Genomic DNA, 6,183 nt, shown 5'->3' with positions numbered 1-6,183 from the left:
GTCCGCCATCTTGCCCCGCCTCTCTCACTTCATCTTTTTAAACATAAAATGAGGGTAATAGTAACATCCACTTCATATAATTGTGAAAATTAAATGAGATGCTGTGGACAAAACACTAAGAATAGGGCCTGATACATAGTTAGCAGTCATTGAATGATATTATTATTGTGTTCAAATATAGTATGCCCAGGCACTGGAGGTGAGGCCCAAATATTATTACACTTCCAGTTAGCCAGTTATCAAATGTGGAAAACCTTTTGGTCATCTGAACAACATGACTACACAGTCACCTGGAGTATCCAGTAGAAATAATTTTAATTCCATGAAGACACTTGGAAAACTTTAGATAATGTCTTAATATTCAAATAAAAATACATTTGCAAATAGATGAGAAACACTTTTTGGACAGTTTGAAATTACTTAACACATTCAAAAGAGCAGGTTCGAGAGATAACTTTAGCTAGTTTTTGAAGCAAAATTTATTGAGCAAAGGTACACAATTTGTCTAAAAATTAATCCTCAGTATTATACTTTCCAGAGAAGGAAAGTAAGTATTGTTTGAGCTTTTTGCTTATAAATTCACATGAATTATGTATTTTTTTGGTACTAATTAACAGTGAAGGTAAAATGTAAGCATTCTTATTGACATAAGATATCATACTGTTTCCAAATAGGTAACATTAAGCTTAATAATCACCATTATCAAATGGTCATAAATAGTTTTATTCATTTCATTGAGGAACTTATTTTCTGGTGATCAGTATTTGAATTTTAATTTTGTATACTAGCGTGTGTTGGTTTTAATCTATGACAATAATATAAAATGTAAAAATTGTATTTTAAAAAATTAGAGAGCAAGACTTTGAAGCATTTTTTTTTTTTAGAGCAAACTAGTTTCCAACTTGATAGTTTGTACATAAAGCATTCCATGGGTTGCATTCCCAACAATGTGTCAGCACTCTCCCTATTTCCACCCTGGTTCTCCATTTATTTTCTACCCTTCCTGCTTTCTCATCTTTGCTTATGGGCAAACATTGTCCTTTTGAGCCCAGATAATTGATTGTTCTAAGGAACATGTTTCTCTAGGGTGCTATTGTTTGTTTTATGTGGTCTGAAATGTGGTGTCCAGAAATGGCTTCAGACCTCAGGCACATATTTGTATCCCCAGTTCTCAGTATGTATTATGAACCTCGAGTAAATTGATGAGTAGAATTCTGCCTTGTTTTCCTGTGCATACCATCCATATTCTTGAATGTCTCTAATAAATATTCTTTCACTGAATCTACCATCTGTGTGAAGATATATCTCTTGGGATCGCATCTGCCTTTGAGTTCTCAGTATTTGTTTCTCTTTTTCTCTTTAATTTTTAAACCATGTTTGAGCAATTTAAGCTCATAGACAGTTCTATATTGTTCTTTGTCTTTACCCTTTATCCTTCCCTCCACAATCTACTGAAAGATCTAATCACCAATTTCAGCAAACTTTCTTGCTGCATACTTTCTGTATCCTCCAAGATGCAGCACAATGCCTGACATTTGAGTGTTAAATACAAGTTTAAGATTCTTCATAGAATTAACTTAGTGAGCTTTGGGTACTACAAACCTGGTAAAAGTATGAGCTGCTTGCATGTTTAGGATGGTCAATTCTCAGTTCTCATCTTTCTTTACTTTCTTATTACTTGCCATTCCCTGCTTATGACTCATTTCTTGAAAAAGCACTTTATCCATGGCTTTGAGGATACTGTACTCTCCCGGGTTTCCTCCTGTCTCCCTTGCCACTTTGCCTCAATCTCCTCTGTTGATTCTCCTCTTCTTCTCAAACTGTTGATGTTGGTGCCTTCTAGAGCTCACAGTTTGTACATATTTGCTATTTACGCTCCCTTCCTTCTTGATTTCATCAATTGAATTCTTTCAATTCTTCCATTATTCAGGCCAAAAACTTAGGAATCATTCTTGAGTACTATTTCTCTCACATTGCATATTTAACCAATGAGCAAAATCTTGTCCAGAATTCAATCACTGTTCTTCACTCAACTTTTACAATCCTGATGCAAGGAACAATTACATTACATCTGGATTATTGCAATAACTTCCTAAATTATTTCTTTCTTTCTACCTTTGTCTCCTTATAGTTTTATCTGAAAATAGTGATTTAAAAAAAAATCAATCATATCATACTGTTATTCACTTCACATCCCTAATCTTTTTATATTGTTCTCCATTTGTCTTATATTTATTTTTAGCAACTTTACCAAGGTATTATTAATAGATAATAAACTGCATGTATCTAAAACATCAAATTTGAAGAGTTTTGACATGTATGTGCACCCATGAAACAATCACCACAATTAAAATACAAAAGATGTCCATCACCACTAAAGTTTCCTTGTGCTCCCTTCTACTCCCTCTCCCTGTACTTCCTTCATCTATCCCCAATCCTGTTCCCCAGGCAACTGTTGATCTACTTTCTGTTACAATAGGCTGTTTGCATTTCCTACAATTTTATATAAATGAAATAAAACAGTATGTATTTTTTTTTTCCGACTTCTTTGCTCTAGCGTAATTATTATGAGATTCATCTATGTTTTTATATGTATCAATACTCAGTTCCTCTCTATTGTTGAGCAGTATTTGATGACATGAGTATACCACAGCTTATCCATGCAGTTGTTGGTGGACATTTAGATTGTTTTTAGTTTTTAGCTATGATAAATAAAGCTTCTATGACTATTCATGTGCAAGTCTCTGTGTTGATGTATGCTTTCATTTCTTTTAGATACATAATTAGCCTATATCATATAGTAGGTGAATATTTTACTTTTTTAAGAAACCTGTCAAACTGTTTTTTAAAGTCGTTGTACCACTTTAGATACCAATCAGCAGCATATGAAAGTTCTGGTTCTTCATCATCCTTGCCAGTACTTGGTATGGTAAATTACTTTTTTTTTTTTTTTTTCCAGGTTTAATAGAGACACTTTTATTAAGCTTGGACAGGATAAAGATAAAGCAAAGACAACAAACCTGGATGAGGGAAACCATCAGTATGAGAAAGCTCGATGGAGTCCAATATGACCAATTACTTTAACTTTAGGCATTCAAATATGTCTTTGATGGTGCTTCATTGAAGTTTTAATTAGCATTTGATTACGACATTGAGGATCTTTCCATGTGCTTATTTGTCAATCATATATCTTCTTTGGTAAAGTACATTTAAAATTATTTGCCCATTTTCTTGTAGGATTGTTTTCTAATTCTTGCATTTTGAGAATATATTTTTCAATATATTTGAGATGTAAGTCTTTTATCAGCCACATGATTTGCAAATATTTTCTCCAATTTCTGGCTCATCTTTTCATCAATGTCTTTGAAAAGCAGGAGTTTTTAATTCTGATTAAGTTAAGTTCTTAATTTCTCTTTCAATTATCCTATTTTCTGTGTTGTATCTAAAAAGTCTTTGCCTGTCCCAAAGTCACAAAGATTTTCACCTAAGTTTTCTTCTGGAAGTTTTCTAGTTTCAAGTCATACATTTAGGTCTATGATCTATTTTGAGTTAATTTTTATATATGATGAAAGGTATGAATTGAAGTTCATTTTTGTGCAAAAATTCAGTTATTCTAGCTTCATTTATTGAAAAGCCTGCCTTTTTTTTTCATGGAATTCCTTTCTATGTCAAAAATTAGTTGCCTATACATATGTTGGTCTACTTCTGGGCCTTCTATTTTGTTCCAAAGATCTGTGTTCCTACCTTTACATCAGTACCACCTAGTCTTGGTTACTCATTATTTTCTAATGAAACATACTATATGATCCCCTCATTTATTTAGTTATTGTCTATCTTTCCCCACCCCTTAGAATGTGCGCTTCATGGGGATAGGGATTTTGTCTTTCTTGTTGTGGTGTGGAAAATTACAAGGTGTGGCTTTTCTAGCCATAGTCTTTGTAGCTCCCACATGAGCAACCGAGTAGCTGATTGTTCAAGGCATTCACCTGGGGCAGCACAAAGTAATCTTCTGGGAAGTTCACTTTCTCTCAGGTGTGTAGAATTCTGATGTGGGGATTAGTTAGTTTTGCCTAACTAACTGCTAGGCTTAAAATAAGCCCTTCTACAGGCAGAAAGGAATCTCTCTCTGACTGCTGGCTGAGATAAATGTGCTGCTGAGAAAGATGTGCTGCTGAGAGAAATGTGCTTCTGAGAGCAACACACATGCTGAGAGAGAGAGAGAGAGAGAGAGAGAGAGAGAGAGAGAGAGAGATTCACTGCTGAGAGAGAGATGTGCTACTGAGAGAGACTGCAGGCTGAGAGACAGATGGCTGGTTGAGAAAGATGGCCAGCTGAGAGAGACTGAGCACATTCCTGAACTTGAATTGTAGCCTGTTGCTTCCCTAATAAACACCATAATCTGTGAGTTCTGTGTGGCCACTGCAGTGAATTACCTAACCTAGCAGAAAGGTGGTGGGTGCCATGAGAGGGACAGTTGGTATCAAGGTTAGTAAGAGGGTTGGAGGGTGACAGTATGTCAGGCCTCATAAGCATAGTCCTTAGGCTGCTGAGGGTGATTCTGTCTTCCTCTTGTGTAGTAAGAGGAGGTCAGAAGATTCCACCTCCCTGTGTCTTTTACGCTTGTTTCTTCAGTGCCTTTTACAATGTAATCACATAATACATTATTGTTAAATAAATAAATGAATGGATATAAATAAGAAACTCAAAAGAAAAGATGATTAGTGTCTTTCCAATGAAAGTGGCAGCAGAACATCCAGAGACTACTGGCTTTTGGAGACTGTAGAGAAACTGTAGAAAGATCAGATTATAAATGGAGATTTGGGAGATGTTTATGTATAGGAAAAAGTCTTGGATTCTTTTCATCATTGCAAGTGACTTAAAGGCAACAGTGAGAATATCTGTATTTTGGGTGCCAATTCTCTGGGCAAACCACTCACTCGTTTCTGCCTGTTATGAAGAGTTAGGAGGCAGGATTCCCCTCTTTAAAGTGTCTGGGATATGAGACTGTATTTCTGGTGTCTGCTACTTATCTGGGTTTGAAACCTGCACTTTTAGCTTGACATCTGGCTGAGGCATGATCCCTTTCTTTTGATCTCATTCAGCCTTGACCTTCCAACTGGCCTTTGGCTGCTGACTTCTGTACTCTGCTTGGTTCCAGACTGTCTGCTTGGCCTGACCCTGTGCTTAATTCCTGACCTCTGAGTGACCCTTAGGAACCAAGGCTTGAATCCTAGATTGACTTCTGACCACAGTTCAGTCAGAAAATGGAAGCCTTTAGAGTAAAATATTCTTAAAGAAGGATCATATATATTGATATAAGTATAGGTCCCTGGGTCAAACCTTGTAGAATGATCAAAGTCAGACAAAAGAAAGAAAGAGAAGACTAAAAAGGAAATAAAAGACATAGAAAATGTAGAAGAGTACACAGGAGAATACATATTTTCATGAAGAAGAGACTGTTCAACTGAATCAAATCTTACAGAAATACAGAGAATGTAGTGAGTCAAGTTCACTAGATTGTGCAAACAGGAGACCATTGGTAACCTCTAAGTGCATCCTGGAATTTACTTGCTAGGTAATTTTGGTATTGGTTTAAATATGTTTGTTCACCATTTGAAAATGAATATATGTTCTGCATGTGTAAACGTGTGTGTGTGTGTGTGTGTGTTGGGGGGGTGAATATGGGGAGAAGAAGTTAGGATTTTTTAAAAACTTTTCTTTTTCCCTCTTCTTCACTCTTATATGAAATCTTAATGACATACAAGTGGGAGGACATGACTAGATTTGAGGGGATATACATTGAGTCAAGAAAAGATTTTTTTTATATTTGCTGTGAAAAATACCACAAACAGATTAATAGTTATTTGTTTACCCATCTCAAACTGATTTACTGCACTTAAATGCTAGCAGCATTTGATCTGCTGTGTCCTCTTTCATTCAGTGATCTCAGCCCCTTCAGATTGCTCATGACAGAGTGAGCTCAGAGAGTTCTTTTAAGAGTTCAAATCTAGCTATAAGAAGCTGAAGTTGTCGGCAAGATGACATTAAGCCTATCAGAAGGACAAAGATAGTCTTGAGCTTCCACAATGTCCAGGATTTAAAATAGCTGACCTCAGAAATATGTATATGTGTATATGTGTGTGTGTGTGTGTGTGTATGTGTGTGTATATATATATATATATA

Source organism: Orycteropus afer, unplaced genomic scaffold (assembly GCF_000298275.1).
Source record: "Orycteropus afer afer isolate SDZICR_OR568_19922 unplaced genomic scaffold, OryAfe1.0 scaffold00084, whole genome shotgun sequence".
Classification (NCBI taxonomy): Eukaryota; Metazoa; Chordata; class Mammalia; order Tubulidentata; family Orycteropodidae; genus Orycteropus; species Orycteropus afer.
Note: the sequence above shows the minus strand (reverse complement) of the source record.